Genomic DNA, 15,178 nt, shown 5'->3' with positions numbered 1-15,178 from the left:
TTTATCTAATTGGTCCTTCAGCAGCGGGGCACCTTTCTCTAATCAGCGGAGGCACCCTTACTCAGCCAGTGGTAGCCCCAGGCCTCATCACTTGTGGGATACAAGCCAGGCTCTCTCCCAGGCTTGCTTCGGCCAGCATCTCTATTTTCCTTTCTGTGTCTTCTCCCACTTGGCCCCCTGGCCTTTAGTCATCCCCACCTGCAGTATTTAAAGTGCCCAGCAGGTGTCGGGCTTGAGTGTCTGCACAGGTGCTCCCTGTGTAGTTAATGCACCTCCTACTCCAACTCTGCATACTCTCATCTTTTCTAGATTCTACTTCAGGGTTATCATGAAGCCGTCACTTAGATATAACTTTTTGCCTCCATAGGAACCTCTGTGCACAAAGGTTATGGTTCTTTACCTCATGTGATTGAAATTTTGAGTTTATACATCTCCCTCCTTAATGAAGGCTTTAAGGGCAGGAGTCATTTCTAATCCTTAGCACAGAGCAGATGCTTTTTTTTTTTTATTTAGATGCTTTTTAGTGATGATAAAATATATGGTTTAAATCACTCATTTTACAATAATTTTGGTTTAGGTTGTGACAGAAATAAAGTTTACAGAAGTCGTGTTCCTGCGATAAGAAATAAAGATGTGACCTTGCAGTTGTGTAAAGCTCTTAAAAGCTGTGTAAGTGTGTCGGGCGCGCTAAGGAACCTGGAGCTAAATGGGCTAGTTCTTAGAGAGAGCGACTTAACTATGTTAACAAAGGTAAGCCTTCATTGTGTCCTGCCAACGTTTGATAGTTGCTTTTGGAGCAGACTAAAGCAATAAAATTTTAAACTTGTTCTCCCCATTAAAGGGATTGAATAAATTGGCCACTTTGGTGCACCTGTGTCTTGCGAATTGTCCACTTGGAGATGGAGGTTTAGAAAGTGAGTTTCGGTCTTGGTTAAGTCTCTTCTCATCAGACTGGTCTCGTGATTTCCTACACACCATGTTACTTCCTGTCTACCTTTTCTTGGTGTCGTTCATGCCTAGGTTGTCTCCTGTGCCTGCTCAAACCTTGGTCCATTCTTATTTGTACCGTGGAAGTTTGTCATGCTGGCTACTGTCAGAACTAATTTTACTTAAGTTTGTGTTAAGCCACAAACCACACATTTTGTATATTTTCTGTTTTTTTGTGTTTGTCTATATTTTAATGTTTCTCTTCAAGAAATATTATGGGAAGGGCAATAGCAAGATATAAAGAGCAAAAAAGTCATCATTCTCTTTAAATTGTTAGAACATGTATCTGCAATCATAATTATAACGCACTGTGGTATGTGTTAAAATAGGAAATATATGTCACGTCCCGTAAGAGCAGCAAACTCAGTGGTGTTAGTGGGAGTGTGTCATGGAAGTAATCACAAAGCAGGTGACTGTTAGTTGGGGTCCTGAAACATTAGTGTGTGTTCCCTGTGTCCAGTAGTGGTCTGGAGGGGTAAGGAAGCCTGCCTTTCCATTTGAGGGAGCAGAGGATTTGAGGTCCTCTCTCTTCTATTGCTCTAGTATACTGCATAGCACCTAATAAAATACTGGGTTTATAGTTGACATTTAAATCGCTGATTGATCATCAAGATTGGGAAGTATCATTGGAAATGAAAATAGGAAGAGTCTTAAGATTTTTAGGTTTTTCTTTTTTTTCCTATGTCTCAAAAGGTATGTAGTATTTTACTGAGTGGTTGGGAATAAAGTTTGCAGTATTCAGTGTATTCAGTTTTAGTATCTAAATAGAATTAAACTGCTGCTGTAAACTGGAATAACACTTTGTTACTGACAAGTTTTCGAATGCATCTGTTCGTCAATTACCTGTTTGGGAAGACTGTAGTTAATGATTTTAAGAATGTGGCTATAAACCTCCAATTGACTCAAGAAAAGCAAGTAAGTCAAGATTGACAAATGTATAGGCTCTTCATCTTATTGTGTGTGTGGTTTTTTTTTTTTTCCTTTTAGTTATTTTTCAAGGTGTAAAGAACTCTACCACTCTTAAGACAGTAAACTTTTCGGGGTGTAATCTGATATGGCAGGGAGCAGATCACATGGCCAAGATCTTAAAGGTGATTTTTTTATGTTTGAACTTTCATGAAAACACATGTGATTGAAGCACATTAATATATTGATACAGATGGCAGTTCATTTTTGTCTTTTGATACGTGTGAGTGCAGCTTTCGTTTTGTTGAAAGAATATGACCGGTTTTCAGTTTGGGATTCTGCCATTTAGTAAAGATAGTCCACTTAATTTTAGAAATAAGAGATTTAATATATAATAATATTTTAATGTATTTTTAGTTACTGAAAACATTGATTGTGATACTGTGAAAAAACTATGCCATTATAGTCTTCAAGACTTAAATGAATCAAGTGTTTACTAGCTGCTGTAGTTTATAAACTAATAAAAATCACTACATCAGCAATTTGTAAATACAGTTTTTAAAATAATGCCTTAACAACTTTACAGTGGTTATAATTACTGTATTTAGGCCTAAAGTTATTTACTAATTTGACATGAAGCCTTCTGAAGAGTTTGATGGTGCAGATCAAGGGTAGGTAAACTATGGCTGGTGGGCCAAATCCAGCCCGTCGCCTGGTAAAGAAAGTTTTTTTGGAACATAGTCGCACCCATTGTTTACATGATAGCTATGGCTACTTTCAGCCTACACCAGTGGGGTTGAGTAGTTGCAACAGAAACTGTATAGCCCACAAAGCTGGAAATGTTTAAATTTAGATTTTAAAAATTGAAAAATTCTTTGAGCCTATACAGTGCAAGTCCATTGACCCCTGGGGTTGAAAACAGTCAAGAACTTGGGTGCCTAAGCCAAATGGTCGAGGTTCAAATTCCCTTTCTCCCATTTCATAGCAAGTGACCATGGACAAATCACTTAACCTCTGTGCCTCATTATGAGGTTTAAATGAACTAATTTGTATAAATAGTGCCTGGCACATACTAAGCACTGTGTAAGTGATTGCTGTTATTTCTGCTTGGAGCTTTTATAAGTTATTGTTAATAGAAAAATGACACTAATGATTTTCCTTTTAGAGTGTCAAAGGCACTTTGAGTCTTTTATTTTTTCAAGAATGTAATAAGACTTTTTTCATTTAAAGTCAGTGTTCCCTATTACCAAACTTTATTTTATAAATATCAAGAATTGAATGTCTTTAAGACAATACTTGTGGTTAAATGTCAAACCATTATTTTCCCAAGGCACATCCAACTGGCTGTGCATAGTCCAGGCCTCTAAAGTTTGTGTGCATACCTTAGGTAGCATGTGAGATCCATTTTGTAATACAGTTTTTAAAATAATGCCTTGTACTTCCCTGGCGGTCCAGCAGTGAAGACTCTGCGCTCCCAATGTAGGGGGCCCGGGTTCGATCCCTGCTCAGGGAACTAGATCCCACATGCATGCCGTAACTAAGATCCTGCATGGCACAACTAAAAGATCCGGCATGCCGCAACTAAAGATCCGGCACAGCCAAATAAATACAGAAATATTTTAAAATAATAATAATAATAAAATAATGCCTTAGATTTAGGAAAAGAAAATATTAGAACCTATTTGCCTTTGTATCATTTTTAAAATATCTGTGTGGTTTATAATGTACATACAGTATATGTATAGAACTTCGTGTACATAATTTGTTAATAAATAAGATGCATATTAAAAAGTTTTCTTATGGGTTGCCCAGTCAGGTGTTTGGAGACGATTGGAGGACAGAATGATGACATTTAGAGCCTCAGCAATGATAGAATTTAGAACCAATTCCCTGACTTAGAAGATAAGGAAAAGAATTCATAGACTGTAATTGAGTTGTCCAACTTTACATAACTGTTCAGAAACAGGTCATCCAGTGGCTGGAATCTAATCACTGATGAAATGGAATCTGGGTCACTGGACTCGTAAACCAGAAGTGACCGTTTAATTTCTCAGGTTGATTCCCCTGCCATATATGCTTGATATGTGTGTGTGTAAATCTCTGACATAATAAGCCATACTCAGTAGGCACACACTGTTTCCTTATTCAAGCGTCGTAATTTCATCCCTTTAAATCTTTGAAGTATCAGACTACCAGAAGGCATGAAGAAACCTGGGCTGAGAGTCTTCGTTCCAGGAGACCTGATCTTGACTGTATGGCTGGTTTGAGGCGCATCACTCTGAACTGCAACACGCTCATTGGTGACCTGGGTGCAAGTGCTTTTGCAGAATCTCTTAGTGAGGATTTGTGGCTTGGAGGTAAATTCTAAAATTGAAAATATGGAATTTTTAATATGATATATACTTAGCTGTTGGCATGATACTGTTGTGATAGGATTTATTTTTAAAGCCTCATTTTTCTGATAGGTTTTATTTTGCTTGTAAACTTCCTCTACGAGTTGCATATATTCTTTATAGAAAATGCAGAGTTACAAGAGAACAATTACCTGTAATCTTAATACCCAGACATAATCACTGTTCATTTTGGTGTATATACCTTCAGTCTTTTTTTTTTTCTATGAATATATTCTGTACACTTAGGGATAACAAAAATAAAATTGTAACATACTTGCTATTTCATAGTCCTGCTTTTTTCATTTAATTATGTATCATGTAGTATTCCATCATATTGATGTCCCATAGTGTAATCAATTCTTTGCCATTAGATTTAGACAGTTTGTTTTTCCCTGTCAGAAACATTGTGGATACATTGTGTATACATCTCTGTGTCCATCGGGATTACTTCTGTAGAATAAGGAACTAGAAGTGGAATGACCTGAGTGTGACATATTTTTAAGACTTTTGATACACATTGCCAAATTACCACCCAGAAAGGCTATGCCAATTTGTAGTCCACCCCAACAGTGGGTGTGAAGCCTGCCTCTCACAAACACTGGCTTGTAGCCCTTGTAAAAAACTGTAAAACTACAAAAATGAGTACCTCTCCATTTTCTATGCAAGTAGGATTACTCCAAATTTTATAACTTTTTTCAGTTAATTTAGTATGAGCATTTTAGCAAGTCAGTCAATTTGCATCTCCTGCATCATTTTTTGTGATTGTTCTGTATTCCATTATATGAATATGCCACAGTGCGCATAGCTTATCCATTCTTGTATAAAAGGTATGTCCAGGGCTTCCCTGGTGGCGCAGTGGTTGAGAATCTGCCTGCTAATGCAGGGGACACGGGTTCGAGCCCTGGTCTGGGAAGATCCCACATGCCGTGGAGCAACTAGGCCCGTGAGCCACAACTCCTGAGCCTGCGCGTCTGGAGCCTGTACTCTGCAACAAGAGAGGCCACGATAGTGAGGGGCCCACGCACCGCGATGAAGAGTGGCCCCCACTTGCCACAACTAGAGAGGGCCCTCACACAGAAACGAAGACCCAACACAGCCAAAAATAAATAAATAAATAAAAAGGTATGTCCAGTTTTTCAGTTACAAATAGTACTCTGATATATATCCTTACTTATATCTCTGACTATTTCTTTTGGTTAAATTCTTTGAAAGAGAGTTGTTGGATCAAAAAGGTATAGACATTTTAAAGGCTTTTCTTACAGAATCTTGGCTTAATCTGATAGGAGAATAACCACATTTTGTTTTATTTTGTATTCATTTGATTTACTGGTGAGGTTTACTGGCTCTTTGTATTAATTTGGCAATTTGGTTAATTATACCCTGTGTCCATTCTTCTGTAGTGAGAGTTTGTAAGGGTTGTATCATATCCTGTCAGATCCGTATGTCTGACTTGCTATTTCTGTGTGTCATGGGGGTGTTGAAAGACTCCAGTTATTTCAATGTGATGGTCCACACAACACTTAAAAAAAAGACTCATGATAGTTTCCTTTCATGTAATATTTTTTAATACCTGTGCTTTGGTGATGATCCCTTTGGTTTAAATGAGTAGGTTGTTCAGCCCCAGAACTCCTAGAATTCATGATCAGTTTTTCTGGTTTTTGTCTGACTTTTTATGGAGAGAGTTCTTGACCATCATACTTTCATGATAGGTTTTTAGTATGTATTCTCTATTCACACATTGTTTGAATTTGTTATTATTTGTATCCTCTTAGACTTGTCCTTTTTGCTCTAAAACTAACAGTTATTACATTTCTTCTATTTTGTTTTCCCCTTTTAACTAGTTTCAAGTGTGATTTGGAGCTCAAGATCATGATCAAAAGAATGCAGTGCATTTCTGAGCTCCACCAGTTTTTGCCTGTGAGGTTTACACTGCCACTGCCGCCCTTGCTAATTATGAACTGAGATTCATTTTGTGATGTTTTTTGCTCATAGGTTATATACAGTTATTCTTCAGTTCTGTAATTGTAAAATATGTTGGATGATTTATTGGTACTAAAGTCAAGGTTATCATTGCACATCCAAGAAGAGGTTTTTAAATTGGATTAATGCATTATGTGTGTGCGTATACGTTTCTGTTTTTTTCCATACCCAAAATTACAAACCTGCCATGGCTGGTCTTGTGCAGGACTCTTCCACACGTGAGAAAATGAGAGTTGTCTATATGTTAAATCTGTATAGACTTCGCAAGTGACCTTTTGTCTTTCAGCGAAAGCACTTGACCTGCAGCAGTGTGGCCTCACCAGTGAAGGAGCAAAGGCTTTACTAAAGGCCCTTGAAAGCAACAGAACTCTGGTTGTTTTGGATATAAGAAAAAATCCACTTGTTGGTATGTGGTCACTTTTTTTTTTTAATTGATTAACACATAGAACAACAAAAAGAGTTTGTTCACGTATTGACAGTTTTTAAAACTTAATGTGTTTCACTTTCCTCATCATATACAGTTGGCCTTTGAACAACTTGGGGGTTAGGGGTGCCGCCCCCCACGCAGTTGAAAATCTGGGTATAAGTTTATAGTCAGTGGCTCCGCATCTGTGGATTCAACCAACCTTGGCTCGTGTAGGACGATAGTACATATTTACTGAAAAATATCCGTGTGTCAATGGACCCGCGAGGTTCAAACCCATGTTGTTCAAGCGTCAACTGTACTTTTCTAATGTTGCACTTCCCTTATGTTTTTAGCAGATAATGTACTAATTAAAAGTGAATTATACCTTTAAATTGTTCTTATCTCTACTCTGAATAGAGGTGAACCTAGATACTAAGCCTGCTTCCACCAAGAGCATTATTTCCTTGTTGTGCACCTCTGAATTCTTGCAAGGAGTACTTTATTCATTTGTCAGTTTCACAAGTAATTTTTTAAATAGCTTCTGTGTGCCAGATACGGGTCAGGCACTAGGGATAAAGCAGTGAACCAGACAGACAAAAGTCTTGCCCTCGTGGAGCTTACATTCTAGTGAAGGGGTTCAGATAGAAATGAGTAAACAGATAAGTAATATAATTTTAGATAGTAGGAAGTGCAGAAATATCGTAATGTGAGGAGAGTGAGGGGGAGCAGGTAGGACTCCATTGGATAGGTTTGTCAGGGGACAGCTTCACTGGAGAAGTGGCATTTGAACGGAGACCTGAATGAAGAGAGGAGCAAGCCATGGAAGATCTGGGGTAAGCACACTCCAGGACAAGGAGGCAATGCGTATGCAGGCATGTAGGTGGGTGGAGTATTTAAGGGAAAGCAAGGAGGCCAACATGGTCAGAGTACTGAGTGAAGAAGAGTGTGGTATGACATGAGGTCAAGGAGCTAGCCAGGGGTCTGATCTTGTAAAGTCTTGAAGGCCAGAGTAAAGGTGTGGATTATTCTAAATGAGTAGAGGGTTTTGAACTGGAAAAAGGCATGATCCAAATAGTATCTGCATAAGATGACTTGGTATAGAGAATAGACCTGGAGAGATAAAGAAGAGAAACAGGGAGACCAGTTAGGAGACTATCACAGTGGTCCAAATAAGAGATGTTTATGGCTTAGCTTAGGTTGGAAGTTTGGAGCAAGTGAAAAGTGGTTGAATTTAGGTTGTGTTTTGAGGGTGTAGCTAACAGGGCTTGCCGATAGATTAGATGTGGGGTATGAAGGAAATAGTAACAAGGAGACAAGTCGTTGATGATTATGTGTGCCACTGGGTGGTATCACTTAGAAAAAGGGGGCTGATGGGAGGAGCAGCTTTTGAGGGAATATCAGGACTTTGGTTTGTTATCTTAGATGCGCTTTAGGTATCTAAGTGTCTGGACAGTGCTCAGACTGTACTTTCTATCCAAAGGTATCCAAAGCCACTTTAGATGCAAAATGTTTAAAGTTGACCTTAGCTGCTGCTAAAATAGTAGCCACTGGAGGCAGTCTGCAAGATGGCATCTTAGGTTTTTGAGGAAGAAATTAGAATACACAAAGGGGGAAATAAGTGTATAATTATATAATGTAGATTTCATATTTAATTTTATGGGAAAGCAATAATTAGTTGGCTTTTGGTTTTAAATGGAAATAGCCCTCACTGGGAAATAATTACTCTAATTTCAATTTATTTTACTTTAGATCATTCTGTGATGAAAGCAGTTATCAAAAAAGTTCTCCAGATGGAAGGAGTGCCAAGTCAGAGGTATAGAACATGTTTTAGTTCTCTCGGAAGAATTTCTCTTTAATGGCTTGTTTTTCTTTCATTCTGAAAAGAAAATTAGCAAGGTACTTTCTGCCATCTTAAAACTAAGTTTTTAGTCAAATGAAATGGCTTTTCTGTTTTTGAAAATATTGTGTGATGCTTTAATTTAGGTTCCCAGAAATGCAGATTGAAAACCTTTGATTAACTTAAAGTATCTTAATTTCCAATGAAGATCAAACCCTCCTAAATTACCTGTAACTTAAATGGCATATTTATCATTTCTGTCTCAGTACCAGTGGATAACTTCTCCATCGGTGAAGGAACCATCCAAAACTGCTAGATAGAAAAAGAGAACTATAATTTTGGGAAGTGGTCGAAAAGGAAAAGATACTATTAGAATTGGTAACTCTTTCTTTTTTTTAATGCTACTAGAACTTATACTCCTTATGTTTTCGGGTGTGCTAAAATTAAAACAGCCAGTATTAACCACATGCATATTAGGAGGCCTATAATTATTTTGATACTTATGAGAATTTATAGAATATAGATATAATAAATGAATTTAAAGAGATGTTAATATTAACCAACATTATTGTTTGAATCTCATAAAAACTTCATTATTTTGAAAATATTTCCTGGTGGATGATTACTTCTAATACTTTGCAATTGAAATTTGGGGTGCACTTTGATGATAATTTTAGTAGTGCTGCTTTTGAGGAATGATTTTTTTTTAATGCAGAATTACCTTTGTGCCATAAGAAACAAAATTTCTTCCCAGTTGCAACCTTCCCAATGTTCCCTGCTTCTTTCTTTGAAATTCTTACCTAAATTTTTGAATCAGGTAATATCTTGTTTCTCTCAATGATAAAAAAAAACTTGAAATATGTATTATCCTTATAAAAGACTTCTACAGACAAGTTTATTGACCTACATTGAACATTTTAGAAAAACATTTTCTAAATGTTTACTGTAATGTATATTTAATTTTCCAAGTGGTAGTTAACCCAGGATTTTACAACTAAGCCTATAATTTTGTTACCAAATGTAATAAAAAGCTTTTAAAACCCTTTAACAATCAGTGGTATAAGTTTCACATTCTCCTGAATTTATAAATTTGCTATAATTTACTTCTACTGATAACGTTTGTATTGTTTCTAAGAGACCTTAACTTTTTATTTTCTCAACATATTATCGTTAGTCAGAAATAATCTTTTTTTTTTTTTGGTGATAAGAATGAATAGCAGGAGCAGCATTTGTTAAACCAAATCTAATATGAAACTGACTCTTTCTTGTGAGTAAATTTGAATTTTGAAACAGTAAAACAATAAGGTTTAATATAAAGCAAAATAAATTTTTTATGTTTATGATCTGCCAATTTCCCAGAAAAAGTTTTGTGGTGACTTTAGTTCTATACCAGATACATTAAAATCACCAATGGACAACACATCTTTTATTTAGGTACCCTCTGAAAGTTTTAAAAATTTGTTGACTTAATATCACTGAACTGTCCACTTTAAAATGGTTAAAATGATAAATTTTCTGTTTTGTGTATTTTACTACAATTTTTAAAAAATGTGTTGTTTGAAGATTTCGGGTTTCATAAAGGTATTGTATTAGCATAACAATGAAAAATTTAAAAGACCACCTCTAATCTCATTATCCTTTCAAGCAATATTTACATTTTTATTTTCTCTTCCTGCTGTCTATAAACATAATTCCACATAGCTTCAATATAATTTGCCATTCTTAATTTTTCATACTAAATTTAAATTTTATGATTCATAGTTATACTTTTTAACATTGTATTCACAAGGTTTCATTGAGTTGGTCAATTTTTTAAATTGGTGAAAAATTGGAAATAACCTAAAATAAACTATTGTAGGGCTTCCCTGGTGGCACAGTGGTTGAGAATCTGCCTGCTAATGCAGAGGACACGGGTTCGAGCCCTGGTCTGGGAAGATCCCACATGCCGCGGAGCAACTAGGCCCGTGAGCCACAACTACTGAGCCTGTGCGTCTGGAGCCTGTGCTCCGCAACAAGAGAGGCTGCGACAGTGAGAGGCCCGCGCACCGTGATGAAGAGTGGCCCCCATTTGCCACAACTAGCGAAAGCCCTCGCACAGAAATGAAGACCCAACACAGCCAAAAATAAAAATAAAAAATAAAAAAAACTATTGTAAACATCTTCATAAATACAGCTGTTGTTTTTTTTCAACTTCAAGGTGTATGTTTTTGATTCTCTATTAATCAACTTGCCTGGACAATAGTGTATTAAATAGAAGTTGTTAAGAGTGTTTATGAAGTCAAAAAAAAGCTTATGATTGTCTGCCAATTGTTATTTCAAGAGAATGATATTTTAATAATCAAATAGTACATACAAAGAAGTTAAGATTTGTGATATCACACTAATTAGATATTATTATTAAAAATTTATATCAAAAAAAAATTTATATCATATGTAAAGCATTCTTAAAATAGCTAAGTTGACTTTTTTGTTATGACATTAGAAATGGAAATATATATAAATAAAACATGTATATGTAAAACATATTAGGAATTCTGTAAAATTAGTACCTGGTGGTATATAATAGGGCATCATGGAATGAGAAGAAAACAATTAAACTTTTTTTTTTATTTAGCATGATTAAACAAAGTGGAAATGTAACTGAAGTATACAAGCTCATTGAGCTATTTTAAGAGTAATTTTATTTCTTGGGCTTTGTTTTTGTATTTGCCTCAGTTATTTGGAGACATAGAAGTAAGCCAAATCAGTATCTGGGTACATACCTAGATCCAGGTGAGTATAGGGGTGAAATAATGGTGTGAATTGTGTCACATTTATATTGTAATTATGTATGCCTAAAAAAAGAATGGAACCTTTATTAGAAATTTTTTTTATCTCCTAACAAGAAAAGTGTAATTAAAAATTTTTTTATACAGATGTATTTGCATTAGTTTCTGAAAGTAAAGGAAGGGTATACACATACAAACCACATGCATGCAAACATTTTTTTTGACGGTAATTAAGTTAAAAAACAATAAAATAGCACAAAATGAACTGAGCTCCTATATATTTTTAAGACGCATGTAAATCACACAGGATCGTGTGGTGATTATCAATAACCTACACTCCATGAAATATTTGTCCTATATTATCACATACACTCCATTTTACCCTGCATCCTAATGCTGCTAAAATATAGTAGAAAGCAACAGCATAGTACAGGGAGATCAGCTCCGTGCTTTGCGATGACCTAGAGGGGTGGGATAGGGAGGGTGGGAGGGAGGCTCAAGACGGAGGGGCTATGGGGACATGTGTATGCATACGGCTGATTGGCTTTGTTGTGTAACAGAAACTAACAGAATTGTGAAGCAATTATACTCCAATAAAGATCTATTAAAGTAAATAAAATAACATAAAATATAGTAGATTTGAAGGATCAATATAACCATTTTAACTTATGATGTTTGTTTTCAGTAAATTCAAATTAAATATTTAAATGTGAATTTTAATATATGGCTTGTTCTAAATAAACTCTTAACACCTAGGTCTAGTTTTTGCAACCAAATATTTCATATAAAGATACTTGCCTCTTTACTACTGAAATATAGGATAAGTCTCCACATTTCACTCTTTTATCCAGTGGGTTTCATTTGTGTTTTTGTGTGTTTTCTATATGAAATCAAAGGAGCAGTGACGGTTGACAGGCTTATAGGAGAGTAACATTGATTCACCTACCACCCAGCAACTTGCAGCCTTATAACTTTTATTGTTTTTACATAGAAAAATTCATCTTAAATTGAAATTTTGGTCTAATTCTGAAGATTCTGTTTGGCAGAAGTCATGGGTGTATCTGTGTTTCTCTATCCTTGAGATTCAGAAATGCCAAAGGTGTTCTAAGATTCAGTAAACTTGAGTGCTTCTGCATGATACATAAAATGTATCATACTTTGGGATTATTTTAAAAATTTATTTTTGCATTTCTGCACATCTCAATACTTTTGTTTTAGTTAAAATAACTTGTTACTGTAGAGAACTTATATTTTTTAAAAATGCCGGCTTACGTAAAACCTTTGTACAAAACGATCCTCTTTTTAATGGGCTTGGCATCATTGTCAAGTGCCTGTTTGATTCCTTTCAAAGTGTAACCATGTGACAGTTGCTCTGTAGACTATTGGTACATCTTGATTCCTTCTTTTCATGCTTTGTCAAACATAGGCTTGGCCGCAAAGAAACCTGTAAGTAATGGAAGGAAACACTCTGCTGGTAAAGAATGTTATGCTCCTGAACCTCTACCACCTGGTGTGTCCGGTTTCCTGCCGTGGCGTACTGCAGACGTGCAAAAAGGAACAGGTAACGTGCTCGCATTCCCTGTCTTTTTCAGTCGTTCAGAATTCTTTATTTTGGAACTTCTATTATGTGGGCAGTCTCTGGTGCTTTCTATAGAGGAAAGAAGATAACTACACATGGCATCTGCCTAATGAGCCGTCTAAGGAAGAGAAACAAAAAGTAATTGGGAGTTTCAAGTTGTTTCTCAAGTGTCACAACAGAGGTAACCCCGTGGGAGTCTTGAGGAGACTAAAATTATCACCAATTGTGCAGGTGAGAAAAGTTTCACTAAAGGCAGGTGTAGTTGAGCCAAGCCCTACAGCACAGAAGTAGGAACTTGGATATGTACGAATGGGAAAAAAGACATTTTAGGCATGGAGAATAGTTTAATACAGAATGGATGAGAAATATGCATTAGACCTATTCTAAATCAACTGGCTTATTAACTCAGTAAATCAGATTTAGTGAGTCAAACTAGCTTTAGCTGATTGCTTATCCAGGGGATAGCTGTTCATAGTAATTTTTGTCATAGAACAGTAAATGAAATTGTTGAACTATAGCTTTAGGCTTGCTAAGTGAAATAGATTGCTCTAGATGATTTTCAAGTGACTTACTTGGTAGTATTCACAAAATTGGGGGTAAACAATTGCTTAAGAAAACATAGAGAATTGATTTTAAATAGTACTTGAAGTAGTTACTGTGTAAAGTATCTGTTCAGTAGCTCATGTTAAATGGATGTTTATAATCCCCACTGGACAACCAACTACTGTTTTGCAAATGGTAATGTGAATTGCTGTTGCATAAACTATAGTGTTGAATCCCCAGTCTTTGCACTTGAGTTTAACAACTCTGTGGTTTCCTATCTTCTTCTTGAGACACTTAATCTCAGGTCCATCCTCGTCACACAGAGTGGTAAATTAGAGAACGATTAATATCACCATTTAAAGAAGTGAGACTGAAATCTCAACCGTCCTGAACGTAGGAAATGAAGGGCCCTCTCAGCAGTTCAGAGAGTTATCACCAGGCCAGTCGGCTGAATTCTGTTCAGTTTTCTCCGTAGCAGAGCCCTCCAGGTCCTTCTTTTGAGCTTATTTATTTTTATACACAGTTCTGTATGGATACTGTACATAATACTAAATAGTTGTATTAACTGGGTTTAACGGGTGATGTATTCACATCAAGATCTAACTTCGTTTTGTTGATATCTTTTTAGGGGCTTTCCATTCATCAAAGTTCGTGATGTATATAATAAGTTGCAGGTATGTAGCTATCATATTTATGATATATAGGGGGTTGAATTGGGAAAGGTGGATGGTCATTCTTTTTGGTTTTTAAACTGACAGAGCCTTACAAGAAGCATTTCCCTCTCTGATATAAATCCATGTGAAACTTGTCTGGTCGCTCTCCCAATGCAAATGTGTAGTTGGGTGGATTTGGCACACAACTGGCAGCCTTGTGGTTATGTCTGTAAACAAGGAAGCCTGTTCTCCAGTCTGCAAATCAGCTGTTACCCAGTGAAACGAACTTGACTGCCATTTCTGACCCCTCACATGGAGCTGTCATACTCAAGAATGTTCATATGCTTTCAAAAAATGTTGTTTGCGGGCTATATGTACAAATTCCTGATCTGAAAGCCAACATAAAGCAACATCTCCCAAACCTCTGCTCTCTCACTAAGGCCACACACATTCCCTTGCTTATGGCCTCATGACAAGTTAATACTGTCAGTACCAGATTCTCCTTCCCAGCTGTCTTGGGAGACTGCATAGTTGCTCTGTGAAAGGCACCATTGCTGAGGTTGAGAGAAGAGCATCTTGGGTGTCAGTCCTGCCCTTGAATACCCAGAGGGAGGGGTGTGCGCCTCATTCTCCTGTTGGGATTTTCCTATGCTGCAGGTTTGCTGCTTGTTGTCAAAATGATGTCCTAGTGACTTGTCTTCTGCGTAGTTATATAATCCCAGCACACTTCTTTATGATCTGTAGACTTTTATGGGGTTGTGACCAGGTCAGTTTTTAAATGTTTAGAAATGTCCTGTTGAACAACTTTGCAGTGGCAGTGAAGCTTGACAGGAGAATGATATTACTGTTACCCTAGTTTTGGCTTAAGGCTGATGAGAAGTTGAAATTTTTGATGTGTCAGTTTTAGTTGTTCAGTTTTAGTTTAGTTTTGTATTTGTGTAGCATAAAAAAGGAGATACATTCTAGTCAAGATATATACCCCTTATCATAGTCATGCCACATATAGTGCAAAACTATTCCTGCTGGGTTCAAACATTGTGATCCAGAGCCTGCCATTGCCTATTATCAGGAGAAGGAAAGCGTAAGAACCGTATGTGTTTGCCCTTAAGTTGGTCTACAACACAGA

General features: G+C 36.5%; 1 pseudogene; it reads left to right on the top strand.

Moving 5' to 3' along the window:
* Window positions 1-15,178, top strand: part of LOC118899055 — a 32,498-nt pseudogene that overhangs the window by 3,057 nt on the left and 14,263 nt on the right.

Source organism: Balaenoptera musculus, chromosome 8, assembly GCF_009873245.2.
Source record: "Balaenoptera musculus isolate JJ_BM4_2016_0621 chromosome 8, mBalMus1.pri.v3, whole genome shotgun sequence".
Classification (NCBI taxonomy): domain Eukaryota; kingdom Metazoa; phylum Chordata; class Mammalia; order Artiodactyla; family Balaenopteridae; genus Balaenoptera; species Balaenoptera musculus.
The sequence above is the reverse complement of the archived record's forward strand: the minus strand, read 5'-3'. Positions and strand labels throughout refer to the sequence as shown.